General features: G+C 47.8%; 1 long non-coding RNA gene across 10 annotated transcripts; it reads right to left on the bottom strand.

Moving 5' to 3' along the window:
- Positions 1 to 593: 593 nt before the first annotated feature.
- LOC143681051 (uncharacterized) lies at positions 594 to 27,732 on the bottom strand. Of its 10 annotated transcripts, none has more exons than XR_013174331.1 (4): positions 22,259 to 27,732; positions 19,746 to 21,696; positions 18,821 to 19,076; positions 11,804 to 18,287 (listed from the first exon to the last, which is right to left on the bottom strand). It is a non-coding gene; the product is annotated as an uncharacterized LOC143681051 (long non-coding RNA). The 10 variants fall into 10 exon arrangements; XR_013174334.1 differs by lacking the exon at positions 11,804 to 18,287 and having other exon boundaries at positions 18,295 to 19,076; positions 19,746 to 19,893; positions 21,438 to 21,696; XR_013174338.1 differs by lacking the exon at positions 11,804 to 18,287 and having other exon boundaries at positions 18,295 to 19,076; positions 19,746 to 19,890; positions 21,438 to 21,696.
- Positions 27,733 to 27,893: the final 161 nt, after the last annotated feature.

Genomic DNA, 27,893 nt, shown 5'->3' with positions numbered 1-27,893 from the left:
GTTTTATTACTGACCGCTTGTATGATCCAGGAGAAATTATTTAGCCTCTCAGAGCCTCAAATTCCTAACCTTTAAAATGAAGACAAGAATTCCCATTTTATATCTCACATCATATACAAAAATTAACCCAAGCTTGCTCTTGTGAAACTTATCTATGTAGCGGAGAAGCTTAGCCTACTTATAGCTATGCCTAAGGGTTACTTCTGGAGGACCTCTTTTCTAGCTCAGATGTGGCCTCAATCTCTCTAAGCCCAACTCTGCAAGTGAAATCTTTAACCCCCCCCCCCCCGCCGCCACATGGGACATGACGTCCAGGGGTGAAAGTCTCCTGGCAACATGGGAGATGACTCCCAGGGATGAATCCAGACCTAGCACCATGGGATCAACAATTCCATCTTGACAAAAAGGAGGAAAAGAAGTGTAATTAATGAAGTTTCAGTGGCAGAGAAAGTTCAAATAGAGTCAAGAGTCTACTCTGGAGGTCAAACTTACACAAACTTCAGTTAGACATTGCTACCTATCATAACCTGCCAAACCCCAACCAAAACTATTCCAGCCAATCCTAAAGAACACCTACGGCAGTATATAAGATTCTACAAAGTTTCTATGCAATAGGGTAACATTCCAGAAATCTACAACCTCCAGACGGGTCCCTGGACCAGAAAAGTCCTGAAACCCAGAGGGGCCAGCCTCTCCAAAAAAGAACATCAACTGATTCCATCCCCTCGTCCCATATTATCAACAGCCCCTTACAACATGGAAATGTTTGAATGGGCATAGCCCAAATACCCTAAAGACTGGGAGAAAGATCAAAGTTGATGGTGGGTTCATACAAAGAAGGTAGGGTTTCACAAATGAGTATGATTGCTGAATCATTATATTGATATTTCTTTTAGTCTCCAGTATCTTAGAGCAGTTAGAAGTCAAAACCTAAAATTTTGGAATTGTAGCCAATACCAAACTCTGAAATCTGTTCTATAAGTCATTGTGCTGTGCTTTGAAATTTGTTACTTTTTTGTATATATGTCATTTTTCACACACACACAAAAATTTTATTGTGATGATTAATATATATGTGTATTCCTTCTAGCCGCCAATGTTCTGGAGCAGCTAGAAGGAAAAATCTGTGATGATGAAATGATAGCCCATGACAAACTCTGGGATCTGTCCTGTAACTAATTGTTGAAGAGTGCTGTGAAAATTATTGCTTTTTTCTTTCTTTGCTATGTATATATGTTCCTTTATACAATAAAAAAAGTGAAAAAAATTAACTCAAAATCGGTCAAAGATCTAAATACAAGAATCAGGACTATAGAACTCTTAGAAGAAAACATAGGGAATCCACTTTAGGACCTGGTCTTAGGCAATGGTTTCTTAGAAATTATACCCAAACCATGAGCAACAAAAGAAAAAATAGATAAATGGGACCTCATCAAAATGAACAACTTTTGTATATCAAAGGACTTCATTGTCAAAGTAAAAATGCATTCTTTATAATGGGAGAAAATATTTGGAAACCATGTATCAGATAAAGGTTTAATATAGAGAATTTACAAAGAAATCTTGCAACTCAGCAACAAAAAGAAACAACCCAATAAAAAACAGACAAAAGACTTGAATGGACACTTCTCCAAAGAAGATATAGAAATAACCAAAAGAGCACATGGAAGGATGCTCAACATCATTAGCCATAAGGGAAATGCAAATCAAAACCATTATGAGATACCATTTCACACCCATTAGAATGACCAGTTTTTTTGAAAAGGAAAATACGTTTTGGAGGGGATGTAGAGAAATCAGAAACTAGTTCATTGTTGGTGGGAACATGAAATGGTGCAGCCACCATGGAACAGTTTGGCAATTTCTCAAAAAGTGAAGTATAGAACTGCCACATGTTTTAGTTTGTAAGCTGGGGAATGCAATATACCAGAAGTAGAACCGTTTTTAAAAAGGGAATTTATTAAGTTGCAAGTTTACAGTTCTAAGGCTGTGAAAATATCCAACTTAATGCAAAGCTATAGAAATGTCCAAACTAAGGCATTCAGAAAATGATACCTTGGCTCAAGAAATCTGATGACATCCAGGGTTTCTCTCTCAGCTGCAAAGACACATGGCAATTCTGCTAGCTTTCTTTCCAGGCTTCTTCAATGGCTTCTCTGGGGGTGATTTCTTTATGCATCTCCAAAGATCTCTGGTTAATCTCTGGCTATGTGGGCTCTGTTGGTCCTGGTGACTCTGTAGCTCTTTCCAAAATGGTTCCCTCTTAAAGGGCTCCAGGAAGCAACTTCACCTTGAATGGATGGAGACACATCTCCATGGAAACCATCTAATCAAAAGTTTCTGCCCACAATTGGTTGAGTCACACTTCCATGGAAACAATCAGAAGATCCCACTCAGCAATATTGAATGAGGAGTAAAGGACATGGCTTTTCTGGGGTACATAATAGCTTCAAACCAGCACACAATATGATACAGCAATCCCATTACTAAGTATATCTCCATAGGAATCGAAAGCACGGATTCAAACAAATATTTGCACACCAATGCTCAATTGTTAAAACATGGAAGCAACCCAAGGGTCCATCAACTGATGAGTGGATAAGCAAAATATGGTATGTACACTCAATGGAATATTATTCAGCCATAAAAAGGAATGAAATTCTGATACATGAGATGACATGGATGAACTGTGAAGACATCATGTTGAATGAAATAAACCAGACACATAAGTACAAATACTGTATGATGTCACTAATATAAAATAATTAAGAGAGTGTGATGGTGGCTCAGTGGCAGACTTCTCGCCTGCCATGCCAGAGACCCAGGTTTGATTCTGGTGCCTGCCCATGCAAAAAAAATATTATTATTATTCTAAGAAAATTTACAGAGTCAGAAACTAGAATACAGTTTACCAGGTCCAGGGCATGGGTAGGGAAATGGTAGTTAATGCTTAAATTGTGCAGAGTTTCTATTTGGGGTGATAGAAAATTTTTATGAATGGATGGTGGTGATGGTACTACAGCATCATGAATGTAATTAACAGCACTGAAATATATATCACATTAACCACATTCAGATACATATGACAGTGCTGTTAATTACATTCATGATGCTGTTCTACCATCACCACCATCCATTCATAAAAAAATGAAATTTTAAATTGTTAACATGTTACTAGAGTAAATTTTAAAACCCATGGAACTGTGCCACACAAACAGTGCACCCTATAAATCATGAATTACAGTTCATCGTATAATTATAATAATAGTCTTTCTTCAACTGTAACAAATGTAAACACACTAGTGCAAGGTGTTAATAACATGAGGGTATATGGGAACTCTGAATTTCCTGCATAATTTTTCTGTAATCCTATAACTTCTCTAATCAAAGAAAAAAATGGTGGTAGGATCTCTTGGTACCCTGGCTGGTGCCTCCCCATCCCTCACTGGCTCAGTTACAGAGCTGCTCTGGCTCCAGTGTGGATCCCTAGTCCTGGTTCTGGAGGGAGCAGACTAACCCTTGGGCACATACTGGGAGCATGTATTTCTGGCCCAATCTGTCTAATGGTGGCTTAGGGACTCACCATCCCAGAACTTGCCCTGTATGTACAAGGCAGCTCACAGACCTCTCCTACAGAATGCTGTGGAGAGTACTCAAGTGGCTCTCTGGGGCAAGGGAGTTTTGCCTGTAGCAAAAAGTCCAGGACTGTGAGGAAACTATTTCCTATGGAAAAAGGAGACATCCTTACCCATGTAAATGTGGGAATTCCTAGGGCCAAAAGTTAAATCCATGACAAGATACATGTGCAGAAAGGACTAGGGATACCCTATGCTTTGGCCTGGAGCTATTCCCTAAACTTGTTGTATGACTAAACTCTGAAGGAGGGCACTTGCACAGGTCCATCTGCAAAGACTGCAAAGGAAATGTGTTTCCTTCTTATCCTTTTAAAACATTGTTTTGTTAGCTCCTGGCATTCAGTGAAAACTGTCATAACACTAGCTGGATACAAGCTTAAGGAACAGATGCCTTGTGTCTAAACTCCAAAGATAACACATTAAAATGGAAAAATGTTCAGGTTTCAACAAAAGATTACACAATGTCCAAAGAAACATGAAGTGATGGTCCAGGCAAAGGAGATGATCAAAGCATTAGTAACTCATCAGGAAGGAGGATCAGACCTTGGACAGAGACTCAACAAAAATGGTCCTAAATATACTCAAAGAAAGAGGAAATCAGGAAAATAATAGATAAACACAAAGAGAATATCAAGAGTAGATGAAAATTATGAAAAGTAACCAAACCAGAGCTGAAGACTAGAGTAACGGAAATTAAAAATTCTCTAGAGGATTCCAAGGCAGATTGGAGCTGGCAGGAGAAAGAATCAAAGAACTGAAGGTAAGAGAATTGAAATCATGCAGTCTGAAGAGCAGAAGAAGAAAGGATGAAGAAAAGTGATCAGAGCCTGTGGGGAACCATCAAGGGTACGAATATATGCATGTGGGAGTGCCTGAAGGAGAACAAAAGAAAGGAGGAAAAACAATATTCAAGTAAATCCTGGCTGAAAACTTCCCAAATTTAATGGGAGACATGAATATACACATCCAAGATGCTCAACAAACTGTAAACAAGATAAACCCAAAGAGACCCGCACCACACCATTTTATAATCAATCTGTCAAAGGCCAAAGAGAAAGAGAAAATTCTGAAAGCTGCAAGAGAGAAGTAACGTGTCACATACAAGGGAGCCTCAATAAGATTAATGATTGATTTCTTATAAAAAACTGTGGCATAAAGAAGGCAGTAGGAATACATATTTAAAGTGCTAAAAGCAAAAAATTGCCAACCAAGTATTCTATATCTGGTATAGAAATGAAGGAGGAATTACGACATCCCTAGATAAACAAAAGCTAAGGGACTTCACACTGTTAGACCAGACCTACAAGAAATGCTAAAGGGAGTTCTGTAAGTTGGCAGGAAAGGACACTAGACAGTTGACTAAAGCCACATGAAGAAATAACGATGTCTGTTAAAGGTAATGACACGGGTAAATATAAAACCAGTACCATTGTATTTTTGATTTGGAACTCCACTTCTCACTTCTTAAAGGACCTGAAAGGCAGATGCATAAAATGTAATGATAAATCAAAGGTACTGGACTCAGAATGTATAAATAAATGCTTTGTACCAGTAACTAGAGGTGGGGGGATGGGGTGTGTGGGATATAGTTTTTCTATGCTTTCGAAGTTAAGTTGCTAGCAAATCAAAGGAGACTGTTATACAGTTAGGATGAAATTTAAACCCCATGGCAAGCACAAATAAAATACCAGAGAATAGGTAAACTCGTAGAGACAGAAAGTAGAGTGCAGGTTACCTGGATGGGTAGCTGGGGTGCAGGGCCAGTGGGGAGTTAATGCAAAATGAGTGTAGGGTTTCTGTTTGGGGTGAAGGGAAAGCTCTAGCAGTTGTATTCATTCCCCCGAGTGGCATGTTTGGGAGGGGCTGGGATGGGGATGTCTGTGTCGTATGTATGCTTCCACAGTTAAAAAGAAATAAATAGGAACGAAGGAGATAACGACAATGCAATGCACTACGTGATACTGGATGGTATCTAAGAACGGAGGAGGGGAGGCTAAGAAAGACATCACAGCATAAGAAAGAATTGGCGTGCAGACTATGAGCTTTATTTACATGTTAAATTTCTTGAACTTGATAACTGTACTTGACGTGATTACGTAAGTGAATATCTTCATTTGTAAGATGTGGACACGGAAGTGTTATGTGTTCAAGGAGCAGGACAGGTGGAACCTGCTCACAAATGTTCAGAAACCACATAGGTAGAAAGAACGATACGGCAAAGATGGCAAAATGTTAAAATTGGTGGATCTGGGTATCTGGGGGAGGGCCGTGGTACATTAGTGTTTTCTGTATGGGTTTGTATGATTTTTGAACCTGTCCTGTATGTTTGAAAGTATTTCAAAATAAAACATTTGGAAAATACAAAACCAATACAGAGAACTTCAATATATCCCCTACCCTGAAACCCAGATTTCCCAACATTTAACATTTTGCAACATTTTAAATATGACCCTGCCACCTATCTCTATCTGTTTTCTATTTGACAGTATTCACTGTGCTGCTGAATGCTTATCATGGCCCAACATTTCCTAAGAACAAGGATAGTCACTTATGTAATCTCGTTAAGGACAGTGTCAAATTCAAGGAATTTAACATTAAATATAAAGCCTACAGTCTATATTCCATTAAAAAAATTGTTGCAGTAATGCCCTTTGGGCATTTTCTCATTTATTGGATCCAGTCCAGCATCCTATGCTGCTCAGAACCGTCACTGTCTCTTTAGTCTCTTTTTCCTAAATCGTGGAAACACGTACAGCATAAACTTTCCCATCGCGGTCCCTCCACGCATGCCATTCAGTGGGACAAACACACTCACCACTCCTGGGGTTGCAGGACTCTTGTCTTTTTTTTTTGGAAAAAAAATTTTTTAACTTTTTTTATTGTATAGTATAACATATATACAAAGCAAAGAAATCAAAAAGCAATCGTTTTCAAAGCACTCTTCAACAAGTGCTTACAGGACAGATCCCAGAGTTTGTCACGGGCTACCACACGATCCTCTCAGATTTTTCCTTCTAGCCACTCCAGAATATAGGCGGCTAGAAGCCTTAAGTACTTTTTTATCATCACAATTGACCCTTTTTCCTTCTTTTTTTTGGTGAAAAATGAAATATAAACAAAAAAAAATCTATAAATCTCAAAGCACCACACCACAATTAGTTGTCGAATGTATTTCAGAGTATCACCTGGGTTACAATTCCCCAACTTTAGGGATTTTTTTTTCTTTTTTTTTCACAATCACATAGCCACATTGCAAAAGCTTTATCATTATACATTCATCTTCAAGAAACATGGCTACTGGAACACAGCTCTATATTTTTACGTGCTTTCCTCTAGTCTGTCTATACACCTTAAACTAAAAAGATGATATCTATATAATGCATAAGAATAACCTCCAGGATAACCTCTCGGCTCTGTTTGAAATCTCTCTGCCACTCACACTTTATTTTGCCTCATTTCTCTCTTCCCCCTTTTGGTCCAGAAAGTTTTTTCTATCCCTTGATGCCAAGTCCCAGCTTATTCTAGATTCCTGTCCCATACTGTCAGGGAGGTCCACACCCCTGGAAGTCATGTCCCATGTAGAGAGCAGGAGAGCAGTGAGTTTGCTTGCCATGTTGGCTGAGAGAGGGAGGCCACATCTGAACAACAAAAAAGGTTCTCTGGGAGTGACTCTTAGGCCCAATTTTAAGTAGGCTTAGCCTATCCTTTGTGGGGTTGAGTTTCATATGAACAAACCCCAAGATTGGGGGCTCAGCCTATTGCTTTGGTTGTCCCCACTGTGGAATTCTCCTCTTGGGGGAGTTGAATTTTCCCCCTTTCTCACCATTCCCTGAAGGGACTTTGCAAATCCATTTTAATTCACTGTTCAAATCACTCTGGGATTTATTGGGGCATCACTCTGGACAAACCTACAAAATCTGATGTCCTCCTCAAGGTTCCATGTACTTATGGTGTTCAATTAAACTGTCTATATAAGTTATATATTAGGAAATGCACTAGTCAAACTATAAATTTTGCACCAAATGAACATTTTTTACTTTAGTCTCACCCATATTAAAGCTTTAAAATATGAATGACCATCTATTTTCAACACCCTGCAATACTGACATTTCTTTGTTTTTCCTCATGGTTACAGGACTCTTAATCCCATCCATTGCCAACATTTTTCCATCACCCCAGACAAAAACCCTGTACCCATCTTGCTCTGACTCCCCATTCTGCCCTCCCCCCACCCCCAAGCTCTTAACCTGTGCTCTACTTTCTGTGCCAAGCAAAACTGACTTGGGCATCACCTCCAGCATTGCTCCTGGACCAACCACGTCTGAGCGTTTCCACAGCCTCCAACATCACCTGTGGAATGTATAAAAATAGTGAGTGGTTTCCCTGGCAACCACCACTGCAAATGGCACCCAGCACAGATGGTTTCTGAGAGCCCTGAGGTTGAGAGGAAAAAGAACCCTACCCTGACTGGGGACTCTCTGCCCTGAAGCCCAAAGGGAAAAGTGGGTTGGAGAAGTTGTCCCATCTGCCTCCACTATACATCCCTGTCATTCCCTGTGTCATTGCCCCTCTCTGCCGGGCCCCTGAACCCTTTCTCTGGCTGCCTCATCCAGTGCATCATCTGAGTGGTCAAATGGACTTCGGAAGCCACCCGCAAGACGTTCAGTCTTGCCGTCAGAAGCCTAATTTTGCGTGTGCCCTATGTCCATTGTGCTCATCCCTGCCCCCACCCCCAGGTTCAGGGTTCTGCCGGGTGTTCAGTCCCCTGGGTATGAGCTCTGCCCTGCCCACCCAGCCAGGCTCACACCCCAGTTCTTACCAGCCGCGCCCCATACCTCAATCTCCCTCCTGCCTGACGCCTCTGCGACCTGCTGGCAGCTTGTAACTCCCAACCAGCTCATCTCTAGGATGATTCGAGAGGTGGGGGCTCCTACATGCTGGGGTTCTGGGGCCCCTGTGTTATGGGGGTGCATGAATGGGAGAGTGAGTGATGGGAGAGGAGAACTGAAAAGCATTGCCAGCGTGGGCTGCAGACTGCCTGTGGGAAGCAAGTCCAGCGTGGAGCCCAAGACAGGAAAAAAAACAGCACACAGAACACTGAGCCCGTTCAGAGGGGTGGGTGGAGGCAGAGCCTGGAGTGTGGAAAAGGGGAGCCCTAGGTCGCGGGCGGGGAGCTGGTGGGTGGGCCCCTCGGAGCTGGGTGGCCGGTCCCGCTGCTGCCGCTACCTTCTTCCTCTTGACCATGAGTGGGAATTCTGCTCCTCTCTCATCCCCCCATGCCTAGGGCTCTGCATTCGCTGCATCTTCCTGGTTGTGGTCACCTTGGCAGAGGCCCGCCTGCCTCTGTCCCCTCCCTCCCAGTGGCCTCGCTGAGGTCTGTGAGGTGTGTTGGTGACAGTCACGGTCGCACACTTGGTTGAACTAGACACGAGCCCCATGCCAGCATTAAGTATTTGTTACCGCACTTGATTCTCTGCAAGGAAGGAATGACTCTTTACAGATGACAAACTGGATCTCAGGAAACGTAACTTGTGAGAGAAGCCCCACATCAGACCAATACTAGGTGCTGGGACTGAGACTCCCACGCAGGTCTTACTTCCATCCTGTGCCTTTTTATTCTGCTCCACTGACCCTTGAGGACCAGACCCCCCACCCCCACCCGGGGCCGTTGGAATCAGGACAACGGGCTGGACTGGGAGCAAAGAGTGAATCTTGGGCAGGGCAGGTCTCTTGAGACTCTTTTGGACTGAAGACCTGGATTCAGGTAGGGTGCTGAGCTCCATGCCATCTCCCAGGGGGAGCCGGTGGGATCTGGGCCCCCTGTGACAGAGGCAAGCCAGACCCCCAAGACAGGAGGGAGTGACGATCGCCCAGGGGCCAGTGATGGCCACCTGGAGCCCAGGTGAGCAGTGGCTGGGGGCTGCCTGGGCTTATCTCCCTCATGTTCCTGGGGATGCCACCAAGGGTTCTGAAGGCCGAGGATTTGACCCCAGCATTGAGGAGATGCTTTCTACTTGGGATCCCTGAAATCAATCTGTTGCCTTCTCTGGATGATCCTTCTCATTCTCCCCCCGCCTTGTTATTCATCCCTAACCTGACAGCAGCTGTCAGTTCCTGACCCTCTGTCTGATTCTTATCACTCTGCCCTCTCTCCCTCTGCCTCAAAGCTCAGGCAGTTTCCTTCCTACAATTTCTCAACAACCCGGATTTGACATGTCCATCCATCAACCAACCAGATGCTATTTCATGTCTCCTTTCTGCCCAGCACTGTGATAGGTCCTGGGGATGAGGTGGGGGGGGGGGGCGGGGAGAAGCAATGCAAATAATGCAAGAATGCAGGAGAATAAATGCAGGAGCATTCCCTCCTCTAAAAGGCCCCAAGCAGGAAGGCAGTGGGCTGAGGTGCGAAGAAGCTCCCCTAGGACCAGGCGCTGGCGATTTGTGGGATCTGAGGTTGCTGCAGGGATTTCCCATGTCTTCTGACCACCAGCATGGGGTGACAGTACCCCCTGGGGGTTAATTTGTGGAATTCTTCAGCAGCTGTTTTGCAAAGCCCGGAGGATTAGGCTCTTCCCAAGAACTTCTATTTTGGGGACCCAGTATTTCCATGCTGAAAATGCTAACAGGAGCTGCCAGATGGCTTCCCAAAGGACCCAAAAAGTTGAGCTGCTGAGCCCCTGTCCAGACATCTGTCCTTTAGGGGTCGGATCTGCTCTCAGGTCTCGGGTGCTGTTCTCTGTTCCATAAGGCTCGATTCAAAGGTCCCAGTGGCAGCATCCGTGTGTCCAGCATGAAGTCTGGTGTCAGAATGAAGGCTGTGTGCACATTCAGAGTGACGTGTTGGAAAGAACACTGGATCCAGGATCAGGAGGCCTGGATGCTCGCCCCACAACAGCCACTAACTAGGGTGAGATAATAGTGACAATAATAGCTACATTTATTAAGTATTCACCGTCAGGCACTGTACCAAAGGCTTTATGTACATTATTGTACAATGTACGTACAATGATCCTCACAAAAAATCTGCGAGGCTGGGGGTGGCTATCTTCATCTTACAAGTGAAGAAACCAAGGCACAGAGAGGTTAAGTAACTTTCTCAGGATCACACAGTGTGTGCCAGAGCCAGGACTTGAACCTAGGTCTCTGCCTTCCTACTCTATTATGCTGAACTACAGACCAGAAAGAATCAGAAACTAGCGTAGGAGCCAAAGGGTTAAAACAAGACCTGCAGATTTTTTTTTCTTTTTACATGGGCAGGCACCGGGAATCGAAGCCGGGTCCTCTAGCACGAAGACCTAAAGAATTTGCAGGGAGCACCTGGCATCCCTGGCTGGGCAAGAAACTGAGGAGATTGTTACTTGTTTGTTTGGAACAGTCTGGGAGGAACAGAATGTTCCTTCACCCCCAAATGGCTACGTTAAGTATGAAGAAAGTTAAGTACTTTGTTTCCTCAGGAGAAGCAGGCATGCCTTTTGTTACCCCGCAGTATAGAAGCAGGAGCTGGTTCAGAATCAAGTCTGTTGTTTGCTAAAGTTAAGCTTCAGACCCCCTGATCCTGTCTGTCTGTCTCTTTCTTTCTTTCAGTCTCTCTCTCTCTTTCTCATCATTCCTTAATATCCTTGAAGCTCCATTTAATAGGAAGCAACAAACTAGTGGTATTTTCAAATGTTGCTCAGGTGATTGTGACGTGGAGCCGCATTTGGGTATCTAACGTTCAATGACAATCCTTCTGAGGGTCAGGAGGTGAGGCTGTGTTGAGAGGAGAAGCCTGGGCTAGGGCCCTAATCCTTGCGGGTGGAAAGAGGGTGTACAGGAGCACAAGCACAGCAGAAGTGCCAGGGGAAAGGGAAAGGGGAGGAAAAGAAGCTTCCTGGAGGGCAGCGCATGCCACCAGCCTCGTTCTCTACACTGACATCTGGAGATGGTTTGTAGAAGGGATCAATTGCCTTCCCCGGCATTCTTTCCGGAGTTTGTTGTGCAACCCACACTCCAAATTCACCATCTGTCGATTTATCTTCACTCTTCCAGAACCATTTTATGCTTTGAAGTAGAATCAGCCAACAAACATGTACTGAGCACCTTTTATTGGCCAGGCACGTGCCAGTCCCTGCTTCTGCCGTGGGGAACGGAGCTGGCGCGGCTCTGCCCTGTGGCTCTGCTGCCTGGAGGGGGAGACAAACAACAAACACACTATGCAAAACACAATTGCACACCAGGACGCGTGCTTGGAAGGACACAAGGCACAGGGACGGAGAATAATAGGGAGGCAGAAGGCAGTGGGCTGGAGAGATCTCTCGGAGGGAGTGACATTTAAACAGAAACCAGAAGGACATTTTCAGCTGCCTCCTATAGTAAAGGAGCTCCGCGTGCCTACTGCAGGACTCACTTTCCTCTGAACTCCTCCTGGACTCTCCTCCAGGACAACGGGTGGACACTGTTGGCATTTCCTCTCCCTGAATGCCCACCTGTTCCTCCGGAGACGGAGAAGCTTTCTCATGACAGGAAGGCTCTCAAAACCATGGCTCTTTGGGGCTGGGGTGGTCATGGGACCCCGGGGCTGGTAGTTCGGATCAGAGAAACCCCTGCCAGCTGGGACCGTGAGATTTGCTGACTTTGCTCAGATACCCAAAGGAAAGGACCTACAGGTGAGTGTGCCAGGAGGGAGCAGTGGTCAGGAGGGCATAAGCCTGCGCGTGTGCAGGTGTGAGCACATGTGAGTGGGCCCCAGCCCCAGCTCACAGGGGCGCTGGTCACTACGGTGCTGTTTCTCTGCTGTGCTCGGCTCTGTGGGCTGGGCCGGGACTCAGCAAACCACATTTCTGCTTTGCCTGCTGCTCCGTGTCAGACCCTGCCAATAAGAGACGGTAGAGGGGGACTGGAAAGCTAGAGAGGAAGGGAACTGCTCCTTTGTATGTCCTTCCCGTTCCTTTGTGGCACAGCTTCACCACGGCAGCCCAGTTCCTTCCCATAGAAACAGCTAAATCCAGCTTGCAGTTTTTCCAACACTGGCAGAAGCAGCTTCATCACCCTCCACTCACAGACCTCTGCCCCAGCTGGCATGTGCCCTCTCCTTAGACATCTGGGTCCCAGCCTGCCTGGCTGCTCCTCTAAGTTGAATAATTTCAACCCCTTTCTTTGGTTCCCTCACCCTAGAGGCAGTAGCGCTTCCTGCATTTACCGCCTTCATGTTACCTTCTTAGTTCTTAGCATTAAGTGGCTCAAACTATTTCATGGCCCAGAGGTCCTTTCCTGTCATGGTGGGACCACAGAAGGTCAAAAGCAGCTTTCCTAACCCCACGTGGCTCGTGGCTGCACTGCCCTGAGAAGGAAAGGCCAGTTTGTCCTTGAGAGGCCAGTGAATTCCCTGTGCAGGACTCTGCACCCTGGGGAGAAGGGAGAGTGAGTAGAGAAGGGCTGTAGCCCATTTCCAGTCACCTCTCGCACCCCGCCCCTCCATCCCTTCTTCCCTGCACCTTATGGACCCATGGGGTATGTGCAGAAGGAAAGGCCATGGGCTTCCCCAGGCCTCATGCTGCCCCTGAGGCCTCCAGAAGATCCTGGAGTGGGGACCCTGGTTCCAGAAGTGGCTTCTGGTGACTCTATGAGTATGTCAGTGGTGCCTGAAAGGAGTGATCTGGAGGGGCTTCTGTACTGCGGAGACACAGCATGGCCACCTGCCCTCGGCGCCCCTGCTCTACTCCGTGCGGTCGACCCTCCCCTGCGGCTGACCCGAAGGCAGCTGGTCCCGGGGCTGGCAAGCCAGTGACCGTGACCTGGAAAGGTAGCCCAATCAGTTCTCTGTGACAATTCAAAGTGGGGAACAGAGAAGCTAATGGAGCTGAGGGAGCTGAGCTGAAAGCTGGTGAGATCCACAAGCAGAGGCTGGATAAGGAGCAAATGGAACTGAGGAGGAGGAGGGCAGAGGCAGGAGAGAAGCATGAGCGGGAGGCTCCGGGGCCACGGGGACTCCTGTGGCTGCCTGGCATCCGGAGACTTCTGCTTCCTTGCCCATTCACATCTATCTTGATGAGAAAACACTTTTCCTTGAAGTAACTTGAACGAGTTCTTCGTTCCTTGCTACCAGAAAAGCCAGGAGGTGGCAGCTAAGGGGAGGTCAGAAGCAAGGGGGACACAAGAAAGAGACCTGCTGGTAGGAAAACAGGCAGGCTTTGTGGACTGCAGCCCTACTATGTGCAGGCCCAGCTCTGGGTGCCCTGCGGGTCTGATTCGTACCACACTCAAGGTCCAACTTAGCAGTGCTGGCTGGCGGGGGATGGATGGGAACAATGAGGGAGAAGAGGCCAGTCTCAGAAGAAAGGACAAGGAGGGGCTAGAGGATGACTTCCACAAAGCAGGGCAAACAAGTGGAGGATGCTTGGCTCCTGCTAGCTTTCCTCATTTTTGTCTCGGAGAGAAACAATGCAGCTTTCCAACAAAAAGCAAGCAAGGGAACATTGTGCACAATATAACCCAGTTCACAGCAAGGTCAGGCTGTGAGTGAGACCCTGGCTGGTGGGCCGCACACATCAGGTTTCTGCCTTGGCTGCCCTCTTCCTGCAGGCCTCACACTGCGCAGAGATCGGCCCTGTCAATTCCCCCCGCTCCTGTTCACGGAGGAGGCTGTCCTGCTAGAGTGTGTCTGAAAGGACAGCTGGAAAACACCCTTGTGCCTGTCTAGCTTTTTTCTCATCTTTTTGAAACACGGCTCAGTTTATTCTAAGTATCTGGAACCCTGATTTCTCCAGCCATACAAGTCTGGGGTAAAAATTGGTCACATTTTCAGGAATTAATCATGTGCCAGCCTAAGCACTGGGTGGGGCCTCCATTTTCCTTTTTAGAGCCGTCCCCAGCCGGCATCTGACCTGTGCTCAGGAACTCAGTTCTTACCAGCTATGCCGGTTTGAATCTGTGGTGGGCCCCAGAAAAGCCATGTCCTTTAAACCTCATTCCATATTGCTGGCCGGGAGCTCTTTGATCGTTCCCACGGAGATGTGACCCACCCAATTGTGGGTGGTAACTTTTGATTAGATAATTTTCATGGAGGTGTATCTCCAGCCATTCAAGGTGGGGCTACTTACTGGAGCCCTTTAAGAGGGAACCATTTTGGAAAGAGCTACAGAGCCCACAAAGCCAGAGACTTTTGGAGATGCAGAAGGAAAACGCCCCCAGAGTTGCTTCATGAGCCCAGAAGCCTGGGGAGAAAGCTAGCAGACATTGCTATGTTCACCCTGTGCCTTTTCAGTTGAGAGAGGAAGCCTGAACATCATCGGCCATTTTGAACCGAGGTATCTGTTCCTGGATACCTTAGATCGGACATTTCTATAGACTTGCTTTAATTTGGATATTGTTATGGCCTTAGAACTGTAAACTTACAACTTAATAAATTCCCCCTTACAAAAGCCATTCTGTTTCTTATTTATTGCATTCCAGTGGCTAGCAAACTAGAACACCAGCCTAGCCTTAGCTCTCTGAGATGACATCTGCAGAGTGGGCCTCAGTGCCTCCAAAGTTCGCGATGGTGCCACATCCTGCCAGGTGCTGCCCGCATGGGGCCCGTCCCACAGAGGGGGCCAGTTGTGCTGGTTGCTGCTGCCTCCTGGGACTATCGGGCCATGAGACAGCCCTGGTGTGTGGTCCTTGTCTTAGTTTGCTGAGGCTGTTGTAGCACACTACACAGACTGGTTGGCTGAAACAATAGGAGTTGATTGGCTCACAGTTTTGGAGGCTTAGAAGTCCAAACTCAAGGGGTTGGTGGGGCCGGGGCTTTTCTGAAGTCTGTTGCATTCTGGGGTTGGCTTGCTGGCAGTCCAAAACTCCATCTCTGCCTCCACCACATGGCTGTCTCTCTCCCCACTGGCTGTGTCCCTGTTTTCTCTACTTAGAAAGACTTGGGGTCATATTGGATTAAGGCCAACCCTGATTTAGTTTCACTTCACCTTAAGTTAGGCTCTTTGAAGATCTATTTGCAAAGGCATTTACATCCTCAAGACTGGAGACTGGGACTGAAACATGGCTTCATTAAGGACATGATTCAATCCATCACAGCGGACTCCCCTGTGGGCAGACGTCCTGCCTCTGCCTGGACTGCATGGCGCTCCAATACCGTGTGGCCACGGGCTCCTCAGGTTTCCCCAGGAAAAGCCTTTTCTGTTGTCTCCTCAGGCACAAGCTCTCAAAGGCCAGGCTAAAGGCTAATCTGAGGACCAGCACAAGTAGATCTCTGAGCTGTCCCTCCTCCTTTCCCTCTCCAGGAATTTCTCATCACTCTTGGGCTGAGATCAGCCAGCTGCCTTTTCCCCTGAGATGAGTTCTTTCTTAAAAGACACTGTGGTCCTGTATGCCACTGTACTCGTGGGGTCCCAGTCTCCAGACAGGTGTGAGAGCAAACAACCCGCCATGCATTAAGTGCTACTATCCTCACATTATGGATGGGGAAACTGAGGCCCTGAAGGTCAAATGGCTTGCCTGAGGTTGCAGAATCTCCAGAGCCTGACAACCAGTCGGTCCTGTGCTGCCCCCGTGACACTGTGCTACACATCACTGCTTGGCTGTGCCAGGAGCTCGTATTCAAGGTGGGCATCTTGGCTGCCCCACACTGGGGACCTCACATGGCTGCTCCAAGGCAGCACTGCCCTGGGAGGCCCTGCATTGGAGTCACCCCTGGAGCTTTGAGAAACACAAATGCAAGAACCCAAACCCAGGAGATTCTGATTCACTAAATCTGGGTGGGCCCAGGCATGGGAGCTCCACCACTGCTGTGCCGGGTTTTATGGCAACTGGCAGAGGAAGCTGGGAGGGTGTGACGGAAGGGACAGAAAGGGGCTGAGTGTGGGCCATGGGATGGGGGTGGGAGGGTCTCACAAAACTCCCTTGAGAGCTATTTTAGTTTCCCGGGTGCTAAATCAAATATGACACAACAGGTTGGCTAAAACAACAGGAATTTAATTTATTGGCTCCCAGATTTGAGGCTGGGAGAATTCCAAAACTGAGGCATCAGTAAAGCGATGCTTCCTCCCCAAAGACTGGGGTGCTCTGGGGCTGGCTGCCGGTGACCCTTGGGGCACCTCGGTTTTTCTGTCACATGACGATATTCTCTCCTTTGTCTTCCAGCTTCTGGCTTCCGGCTCCTCGTGTCTTCTTTCTCTGTGACCTTCTCTAAAAGGACCCAGTAATAGGACTAAGACCCATCCTGATTCAGCTGGGTCAATCTTAATTGAAGTCACCTCATCAGGAAGGTTCACATCCAAAAGAATGGATTACAATTAAGAACATGTTTTTTTCCTTCTCGACCAAAAGGGCGAAGAGTGAAATGAGACAAAGCGTCAATGGCTGGGAGATTCCAAACAGAGTGGAGAGGTTATCCTGGAGGTTATTCTTATGCATTGAGTAGATATCACCTTGTTCTTCAAGATGTAATGGAGAGCCTGGAGGGAACTGCCTGAAAATTTAGAGCTGTGCTCCAGTAGTCATGTTTCTTGAGGATGATTGAATAATGAGAGAGCTTTCACAATGTGACTGTGTGATTGTGAAAACCTTGTGTCTGATGCTCCTTTTATCTACCTTGTCAACAAATGAGTAGAACATATGGAACAAAAATAAATAATAGGGGGAACAAATGTTAAAATAAACTTAGTTTGAAATGCTAGTGATCAGTGAAAGCGAGGGGTAAGGGGTATGATATGTATAATCTTTTTTTTTCTGTTTTCATTTTATTTCTTTTTCTGTTGTCTTTTTTATTTCTTTAACTGAATTGATTCAAATGTTCTAAGAAATGATCATGAGGATGAATATGCAACCATGTGATGATATTTTGAATTACTGATTATATATGTAGAATGTAATGATCATATGTTGAGAACGTTTTTGTTCATTTGTTTTTAAGTTTAATTAATAAATATATATAAAAAAAAGAAAAACATGTTTTTCTGGGGTACATACAGCTTCAAACCCCCACAAGGGATGTATCAGTCAGGGCTGTCCAGAGAAACAGAACTTGCAAGATATATATATATATATATATATACACATATATGTAAATATTTTGAGACATTATAGAAATTGTCTCATGCTACTGTGGGGATTGATGTGTTCAAATTCTGTGGGGCAGTCTGCAAGCTGGAAACTCTGGTGAAGGTTTTGACAAATTTCCCAGAGAAGGTGGCTGGCTGAATTAGAGATGGAAATTCTCCCTTCTGACTGCTGAAATCCTCCCTTTAAGGTCTTCAACTGATTGTATGAGAGTTCTATCTTTGCTGAAGGCGATCTTCTTTGTTGATTGCAGATGCAATCAGTCATAGATGCAATCAACTGACTGATGACTTAAATCCATGAAATATCCTCACAGTAATGACTGGGCCAGTCCTTTCTTGACCAAACAACGAGCCGCCATCACCCGGCCAAGTTGGAACATGAACTTAACTCTCACAAAGGGTCAGGGGCTGCTGGGCAGGATGGGAGGGCAATGTGGGCAGGTGCCGGTCAAGGGCCTCCAATTTGAGCAAAGCAGCCGCTGTGGGGTCTGGATTATGATTTGGGGCCTCTCCTCAGCATCCAAATCACCACAAACCTTTGCTGGGGTTCAGAATTTGATTTCCCCATAAGAATTATGCAGTGGTTTGGTCCTCAGCCTGGACCCGGAGACCCGTTTAACACCTAATTAGACAAAGTGCATGGTGAGTCATTGTGAGACCTTGGGTCCAGTCCCCACCCCCACCCCACGAAGCCTTTCCTTGGGGCTCAGAACTTCAGGTGGTGAGAACTGGGGGGACATCCCTTCTGGTCCTCCTGGGGTCCCTCAAGACTGAGAGGTGCTCAAGCATGTCAGATGGAGGATGGGTGGTCTGGGGCAAGCAGTGGAGGGCGTCTATACTTTTATAAGCTGGGGTGACAAAGTCAGTGTTTTCAGTGGGAAGGGGTACAAGATTTGGAGGCGGGGGAAGAGGGAGGAGCCGATGAGATGTGTGTGAGGAGGGATCAGGAAAGGGACAGTTCTGCAGGCACAGCCCTCCCCATCTGCTGCTCGCTGCCCTGCCCTGGCACCAATGCCATCTAGGGTTGTGGCATGGGCCAGAGAAGATTAGTAGAGAGGGGAGAGGTACAGCTAGATGGTGTTAGGTCTGAAGCTGGGGCCAAACCAAATGGCCAATGTATTAGATTCAGTTGTCAACTTGGCCAGGTGAGCATACCTAGTCTTGTTGCTGTGGACATAAGCCAATGGTACGTGAACCTCATCTGTTGCCAATTACGTCTGCAGTCAGCTAGGAGGCGTGTCTGCTGCAATGAGTGACGTTTGACTTAATTGGCTGGTGCTTAAATGAGAGAGCGCAATGTAGCACAGCCTAAGCAGCTCGGCATTCCTCATCTCAGCACTCGCAGCTCAGCCCAGGCCTTTGGAGATGCAGAAAGAAGTCACCCCGGGGAAAGTTGTTGGAACCCAGGGGCCTGGAGAGAAGACCAGCAGAGACCATCTTGTGCCTTCCACGTAAGAAAGAACCTCAGTGGAAAGTTAGCTGCCTTTCCTCTGAAGAACCAACAAAATAAATCCCCTTTTATTAAAAGCCAATCCGTCTCCGGTGTGTTGCATTCCAGCAGCTAGCAAACTAGAGCAGCCAAACTTAGAGCCCTGGGACCCTTTTTCCTCTCCTAGAGCTGAAATATTACTGGGCACCCCATTCGGCCCCAGACACTCTCATTTGCCCTGACCTCAAGTCCAGCTAGGGCAAGGATGGGCTGGGTGGAGGGAGCAGCTGGTGGGGTGGCCCAGCAGTTGCCTGGGGAGTCCTTAGTTTGCCAAACCCCTTACTCTCCACTTAACAAAAGAGGATAGAGGCAAACTAGGGCCAGCCTGCTCTGAATAGGGTGCACAGAGTTCCCAGGTGAACCTTCCCTCTCCAGGAAGTGTTGAGCCCAGGGGTCAAAGTGGGTGGGTCCTGCCAGGCTTCCAAGAAAAGGCAGCTCTGGGGAGTGGTAGGGGCTGTGGGGCTTCCTGGATGGCTGATAACCGGTGCTGGCTCCCCAGGGGACAAGGAGACTCCCAACACTGGGGTGGAATGAGGTGTGAGGGTGAGAAGGGCCCCAGAAAGGCAATTCCAAGACCTGTATTTTGCATACCAGTCTTGAGAGTCATCGAGTCCTGGGACATCCATTCCTTCCGGGAGGAAGTTAAGGATCCTGTGTGTGATGTTAAGTCTCTCTGGCAATGTGGGACCCAAATCCCAGGGATGAGTCAGACCCGGCGTCAAAGGATTGAGAAGACCTTCTGGACCAAAAGGGGGAAGAGAGAAATGAAACAAAATCACAGTGGCTGAGAGATTTCAAACAGAGTCAAGAGGTTATCTTGGAGGTTATTCTTACATATTATATAGATATCCTTTTTCAGTTTATGGTGTATTGGAGTGGCTCGAGGGAAGTCCCTGAAACTGTTGAGGTGTGTTCCAGTAGCCTTGATTCTTGAAGATGATTATGTAACTATATAGCTTTTACAGTGTGACCATATGTTCTAGTTTGCTAGCTGCTAAATGCAATGTACCAGAAGCAAAATGGCTTCAAAAAGGGAAATTTAATAAGTTGCTACTTTACAGTTCTGAAGCTGAGAAAATGTCCCAATTAAAGCAAGTCTATAGAAATGTTCAATCAAAGGCATCCAGGGAAAGACACCTTGGTTCAAGAAAGCCGATGAAGTTCAGGGTCTCTCTCCCAAGTGAGAAGGCACAAGGCGAACACAGTCCGAGTTTCTCTCTCGGCTGGAAGGGCACGTGGCAAACACGGCATCATCTGCTAGCTTTCTCTCCTGGCTTCCTGTTTCATGAAGCTCCCCAGGAGGTGTTTTCCTTCTTCACCTTCAAAGGTCTTGCTGATGGATTCTCTGCTTCTTGTGGCTATGTCATTCTGCTCTGCTCTCTCTGAATCTCCCTTATTCTCCAAAATGTTTCCTCTTTTAAAGGATTCCAGTAAACTAATCAAGACCCACCTGGAATGGATGGAGTCACGTCTCTAACTAATCAGGTTTAATACCCACTCTTGATTGTGTCACATTTCCATGGAGATAATCTTAAATTCCCAACATACAGTACTGAATGGGGATTAGAAGAAACCATTGCTCTCATATAAATCCTTTCGAACCAGCACACCATATGATTGTGAAAGCCTTGTGACTGACATTCCCTTTAGCCAGGGTATGGACAGATGATTAAAGAATAAGGACAAAAAGTAAATAAATAATAGGGCGGGAGATAAGGGGCAAAACAAAAATCAGGTAGATTGCAACAGTAGTGGCCAGTGAGAGGGAGGGTAAGGGGTATGGGAAATATGAGTTTTTTCTTTTTATTTCTTTTTCTGGAGTGATACAAATGTTCTGAAAATGACCATGGTGATCACTGTACAACTATGCAATGATATTGTGAGCCATCGATTATATACTTTGGATGGTCTATATGGTACGGGAAGATATCTCAACAAAAAAAAAGAACTCTGTGCGTGGGAGGGGAGGCTCTTTGGGAAGCCCTTGTCACCCAGTTACTGTCAGGGTGCAGGGAAGACCTCTTACTGAGAACTTATCAGCGACTGTGACACAGGAAGGGAAGCTTCTTGAACTCATTTCTCAGGGATTCACATCACTGTCTCCTTTTCGTGGATTTAATCTTTACAAGCTCAGAATGCTTCATTCAGTGAAGTTATTCCGATAAAATTCCTCATTAAAGCCATATCCCAGAGAGATGGGGGGAGGGGGGCTGGTGCTTCCCTAGACCTCAGACCCAGGGGCCTTGGGATCCCAGGCACCTGGCAGACTCCAGGAGGACCTACCTCCAGAAGGAGGGAGACCTTGCCTAGGAGTCCAGAGACACGGGCTGCAGTCCTTGCCACCAGGCACCAGCCATGGCACTCTGGGGACCCCAGACAAGTGACTCCATTTCTTCCTCTGTGAATACAGAGGCAACACCTCTGTCCACCCTCTGTCATGGGGCTTTGCTGTGACACTGTCGAAAGCCATTCAGAAGGCACCGCTCTGCTCCCCTCACTGTCGTGGCTGGAAGGGCAGATGGGGACCAGGGCAGGGCGGCAACTGTGGAGGAAGCAGAGACACCAGCTCAGGTGTGGGCAGGTTCACCTGGCAGTCTCGGCCTGAGACCGGGCTCAGGGTGTGCTCCCCGGTGTCTTGCCAGGAATGGCCTGGGCAGCCCTGGGCACCTGCCTGAGGTGGCTTCAGGGGCTTTGGGGACAGCTGGGCTTTTCTGCTGGGCCTTTCAGAGTCAGCCCAGTACATGAGTCTCTTGAATTCCTCACTTCAGTGGGCTAAGCTAACTCGCCTGCTCCACCCAGTGCTGGTGGGAGACCCAGGCTTAATTCTAAGGGAAACAGTGAAATGTGACCTGCCTGGGTCCGGGATTGTCAGCTGGGCAGGAGGCCTGGAAGAGGGGAAACTTCAACACAGGAGGAAGTGGTGGGATGGAAAAGGTCCCTTAAGAAATCGAAAAGAAGTAGGTGGCAGACTGGGAGCTGAACGTGGCGGTTAGAGTGACCTGCCAAAAGAATGCAAACTAAAAGGTTTGTTGGTCCCAGGAGAGGAGCTGTGGACGTGCAGTTTCTTTGCAGCCTGTTCTGCCCCTCCCACCCCACGTCCTTACCTGTCAAAGGCACAAGGAACCAGGAGTACAGCCTGTTCACGCCCCCAGGCCAGGGCAGCACCGGACCTCAGACCCTTCAAAGACATCTCTGTGTTCTACAACTCATGCACACTTGCAGGAAAAGCAGCAAGCAATAAGACGTGTACAAAAAAAAGGAAAGTCCTCTTCCCTCTCCTGCGTTGGTCCACAGCCCCTTTCGAAGGCAGGCCCAGTAAACTAACTTCTAGCTCAGCTCAGGAAAGCCAGGTGTGTGGTTTACATGTCATTCTACCTGTGGGTGTGCACTGACATGCATTTCCTCATGACAGTCCCGAGTCTAACCCCAGGCATGTGAAATAACAAGCTTCGTACTTGATTTTCCACGCATGTGGGCATCAGAGACTGAGACAGCCCAGAGCAATGAGTGATCTGAAGCCACCTCGCTTCAGGGTGGGTTGCACTGTTTAGTTTTATACATTTGTGCTTGCTGCGGTATTCTCTTTCTGGATACGCCTGGTTTGGACTGGAATTAAAAATGAGTTTGGATTAACTGAGCCCAAACCAGTGAGCAGAGGTGAGCAGGTGACCTAAACCCAGAGGGCTCAGTGGGCATGCGGGTGTGGTGTGGGGACTTTGCAGCATGAAAATGATTTCAAAGGCAAAAGGACAAGCTCTCACCCTCTATCTCCCCTCCCTCCATCTCTACTTCCCACTAAAAATTCCTTCCTTTGGGTTAGCAAGAACCAGTTTCAGTTCAGTTCTGGCACGTGCTGTACAACCCCGAGGAAGACATGGGTGCTGGGCATTCTCCATTTGCTCCTCCGGCTCCTGCCTCCCTTCTCCTCGGCCTTGCTCCGTGCCCCGGGAGGCTGCAATGCTACTCCGCGAGCTCCTTCACCCTCTGGCTTCCAGCTGGTCCAGCCAGCAGCCGGAGCCCTGACCCCCTTGCAGCTGGGCGGGGGGTTGGCAGCAGGTGCTCCTCCACTGAAGGCCGCTGCTCCTCTCGGCAGCCTCTCCTCCTGCTGCCAGCGCGTGTCACAGCCCAGCAGGCGGCCCTCGCCTCGCCCCTTGGCCCCAGCACAGCCACAGCAGCCTGCCTCCTTGTTGGTTCCCTCCATCTGCCCACACCTCTAAATGGTCTTTTCACCACACCCCCTTCAGTGCCTGCTTTGCCTGGGTCTCCCCTTCCTGCCGGGACGGACCACAACAAGACTTCACGTTCTGAGCTTCCATTTAGGTGTCTTGACGTTGGGGATGTAACAGCATCTCCCCTCCTGCCTCTCGAAGGAGTGAGAATTAAATGCGGGACGTGATGTTGGGTGCATCTTACAGGAAGCTCTTCTCTTGGGGACAGGATGGGCCCTGGGTCAACTCCGGAGTGAGCCGGCCTGAGTGAGGCTGGAGAGCCATGCAGCCGAGGAGAGCAGGAGGGGCCGGCAAGAGCCCCGTTGATGATGGCGCCCCTTACCGTGTTTCCCAGGCTGCCGGTTCCTAAGCACGCTGTCCTGGGCCTCTGCTCAGCTGAGCCGCCAGGAGTGCTGCTCTGGGATGCGGGCAGGCAGGTCCTGGCTGTGCTCCCGCCAGGCCGGGAGGGCCTGGGGTGCCATTCTGTTGGGAGCCCCAGATTGCTGCCCTCTGAACTTGTTCCCAGGGCACGAGAGAGTAATGCACCCCTCTTCCCCCGACCAAAGATGTCTCCACCGTAATCCCCAGGCCTGTGAATAGGGTCCCTTACTCAGCAATAGGGACTTTGCAAAGGTGGTCAAGTTAAGGATTTGGAGATGAGATTGGCCTGGATTGTTCAGATGGGTGCAATGTAATCACAAGAGTCCTTCTAGGAGGGAGGCAGAGGGGCTGGAGAATGGTAGGTGATGTGACAATGGAAGCAGGGCTTGGCATGATGTGAGCCAGGGGCCGTGAGTTGAGGGACGCAGGCAGCCTCCAGAAGCTGAGGGTGGCGAGTGCACAGATGCACCCCTGGAACTCCCAGAAGGAACCAGCCCTGAGGACTCCTTGACTTTAGCCCAGCGAGACTGATTCTGGATTTCTGACCTCCATAATTGTAAGATACTGACTTTGGGTTGTTTTAAGCCACGAACTATGTGGTGTGTTATAGCAGCAAGAGGAAACTAATACCCAGGGCAAGGTAAAATCCCCTCAGAAATGGGGATTATTATAAATCCTGGCCTTTGCTCCAGCTATAACAACCCCTGTTCTAGGAACCATCACTCATTGAGGACCTGACTGTAACTTCCCCGTGCCTCAGTTTCCTCATTTTGGCCTAGAAGGCACTGGGTCTCAAATTCAAGGGTTGTCAGAGGCCAGAGTAATGTAGTAAACTGACCTAGTGAGTGGGAGGGTGTAAGGCATTGGGGAGGGATGGGGCCTGTGGCAAAGTGGAGAATAGGTGTTTTGTTTAAAGATGTTCAACTTAAAGTCACACCAACAGCAGCAAATCCAGGCAAACAGGACCTCTCTCCAGGCTGTCTGCAGCTTGCAGGCTGGGAGTTTGGGGCTCCTGATTTCCCTTCTGAATTCTGGCTGGCTCCAAAGGGATGTGATCCATGGGGTAGAGAATGGCACTGGGCGTGGATGAAGGTTTCTGGCCCGAGCTGCCACATGGAGTGGCCCTCCTCACCCCCACCACAGACTGCCATCACTTGATGGTTAGTTAGAACCTCTGGGTTTTCTAAAAGCTTCAAAGGAGAGTCTGATGCACAGCCAAGTGAAAACCACTGGACTTGGCGGCCAGTCAGCCCTGCCTACCTCCCTCAGCCTTGCCCACCTGCACAACACCCTCAGAGCAGACCCTGGGAACACTGTCCCATTAGTCCTGGGGCACAGCCCCTCTAGCCGCTGTGCAGAAATACCAAGAATAATCAAGCTTTACCCAATCCAAACCATGGGTGGAGGAGTGTGGGATTCAGAGAAAAAGGACTTGTGTTAGGGTCTCCAGAGAAACAGAACCAACAGGACATATATATATATATATATATGTTGCGTCCTATGAAACAGAGCTCTAAGGATATCAAGGAATGATGAGAAAGAGAGACTGAAAGAAAGAAAGAGACAAACAGATGGGATCAGGGGGTCTGAAGCTTAACTTTAACAAGCAACAGACAACTTTACTCTAAACCAGCTCCTGCTTATAGACTGCAGGGTAACAAAAGGCATGCCTGCATTTCCTGAGGAAACAAAGTACTTAACTTTCTTCATACTTAATGTAACCATTTGGGGGTAAAGGAACATTCTGTTCCTCCCAGACTGTTCCAAACAAAGCAAGTAACTATCTCCTCGGTGTCTTGCCCACCCAGAGACTCCAGCTCCTCCCAACAAACTCTGCAGGTCTTGTTTTAACCCTTTGGCTCCTACATATATATATATATATATATAGTCAGGCGACCATGGGCATTGGTCAGTCCAAATTGCACAGGGCAGGCCACGAGTTGGAAACCCCAATGAAGATGAAGTTGGATTCTCCAGGGGAAGCTGGCCAGCTGCAGTAGAGGCTGGAGTTCTTTCTGACTTCTGAGATCTTTGGTTCTGGCTTTAAGTTCTCCAACTACTTGGATAAGGAGACTCCTCTCATTGCTGAGGGCAATCTCCTTTGTTGATTGTAGATACAATTCAGCTGTAGATGCAATTAACTGACTATAGATGCTAATTCATCTACGAAATGCCAAACAACTGGTTGCCATAACCTAGTCTGCTTGACAAGTGAAATGATCACAGACACTGTACCAGAAAATAAAGAGAACACACATGTCGTGGTGAAGATCATGCCCTTTGGGATCAGAATTGGGTTTGAATTTTCACGTCCCCACTTACCAGCTGTGTGACCTTGTCAACATACTTAACCTCGCTGAGATTTAGTTTCCTCATTTTAAAAATGGGGCCAATAGTACTTTCCTCACCTTGTTGCTGGGGGAACTAAATCAGATAATGCACGCAAAGGAAGGTTCCTGGTCCACAATGAGGGCTCTGTAAATGCCAAATAGAGCAGTTAAAGCTCAGACCTTGGAAACAGAAGATTTGGATTAAACTTCTATTTAGCGGTTGTGTGGCCTTGGACATGTGTCATGGATTGAAAATTCTAAACCCCAATACCTATGATTGTGACCTTATTTGGAAATAGGATGTTTGCAGATGTAATCAAATTAACAGGAGATCCTACTGAATTAGGGTAGGCCCCAATCCAAACAGAGATGGGCAGGGAGACAGGAGAATGCCATGTGAAAAGACACACAAAAGTGCAAACTCCATAGACAGAGGAGAAAGAGGTTGAAATGCTACCTCCATAAGCCAGTAATGCCAAGGATGATGAGCAACCACCAGAAGCTACGAAGACAAGGAAGGATCCTTTCCTAGAGACTTCAGAGGAACATGGCCCTCCTGACACCTTGATTTCAGAATTTTAGTCTCTAGAACTATGAGATGATAAATGTCTGTTGTTTTAAACCCATAAGTTTGTGGTAAGTTGCTATAACAGTCCTGAGAAATGAACACAGCAAGTTACTTCACATTTCCGTGCACAGTTTTCTTCTGTGCAAAATGGGTTCAGTCTTGCTGCCTGCTCCAGAGGGCTGCTGGGAGGCGGAAGTGGGGCAGTGCATGCAAAGGACCCGGCAGTGCCCACCTGGGCAAGGGCGCCATGCACTTTCCTTATTTATTAGATCCTCCCTGACGTGGTGAGCATGTGTCCTCTAGCGGGTGGGACCCTGGAGTCTGTTTCTGGGAATGCAGCATGGAAAAGCCAGAGCCTCCTTCCTGGTTTGCAGGAGAGGCTGGTCATATTCTCCCCACACCTGTCTGCCCAGTTCCTTTCACCAAGTTCCCCAAACTGGCTCTACCACTCTTCTTTTTTATTTATTTTTTTATTGAAGTAAAATTCCCGTAACACGTAATTACCCATTTTAAGGTCTACCACCCAGTGGCCTTTAGGACAGCCGCAATGCTGCGCACCCCTCAGCTCTGTCTAGCTCTTCAGTTTATCCTGGAATCAAACCCCTGGTCCTATTCTGTCCCCAGCCCGTGGGGACAGCGACGCGGGGCTCCCTTTTGCTGGGAGGCGCCTGCACCTGCCCTTCAGCCGGGAAGCAGCTCTGGGCATGGAGGAGAGGACAGGGGCGCTGCCCGGGCCCGCGAGTGGCGTGTGCGCGTGCCCGTGGTCGGGGTGAGTCACCTCCCACAGCGTGGGGTCACCCCCACACCACAGAGGCCCTGTGTGCCGCTTTTGTGCGAGGGGTTTCTTCCCACTCAGTGACTCAGACGCTCCGGTCACGCGGCCACGTGATTCCCGGACCTCCGGCCACCCCTGGGAGGAAGGGTGAGGATGGCTGCGCTGGCCAGGAAGGGGGGCGCCGAGAGGACCGGAAACCGGGATCATCGGCCGGGAGACAGCCTCGGGGGCTCTGGTTTGGTGATAACAGAGACACCCACCCCCACCCCCAACCCAGCGAGGGCCGCTGCTGGTGGGCCTGGGGTCCCACCGTGGCCGCCCCATCCCACCCCCCACCCCCAAATAATGGGTTCTGTTACCAACTTTGCTATTAGCTCACTCCATCTGAGTCATTTGTCACTCGACATTTAAAAATGTGATGATAATTGGGCTGATTTGTTGAGAGGATGAAGGGCCGGAGGCAATGTGAAAACAACT

This window comes from Tamandua tetradactyla, chromosome 4, assembly GCF_023851605.1.
Source record: "Tamandua tetradactyla isolate mTamTet1 chromosome 4, mTamTet1.pri, whole genome shotgun sequence".
NCBI classification, from domain to species: Eukaryota; Metazoa; Chordata; class Mammalia; order Pilosa; family Myrmecophagidae; genus Tamandua; species Tamandua tetradactyla.
The sequence above is the reverse complement of the archived record's forward strand: the minus strand, read 5'-3'. Positions and strand labels throughout refer to the sequence as shown.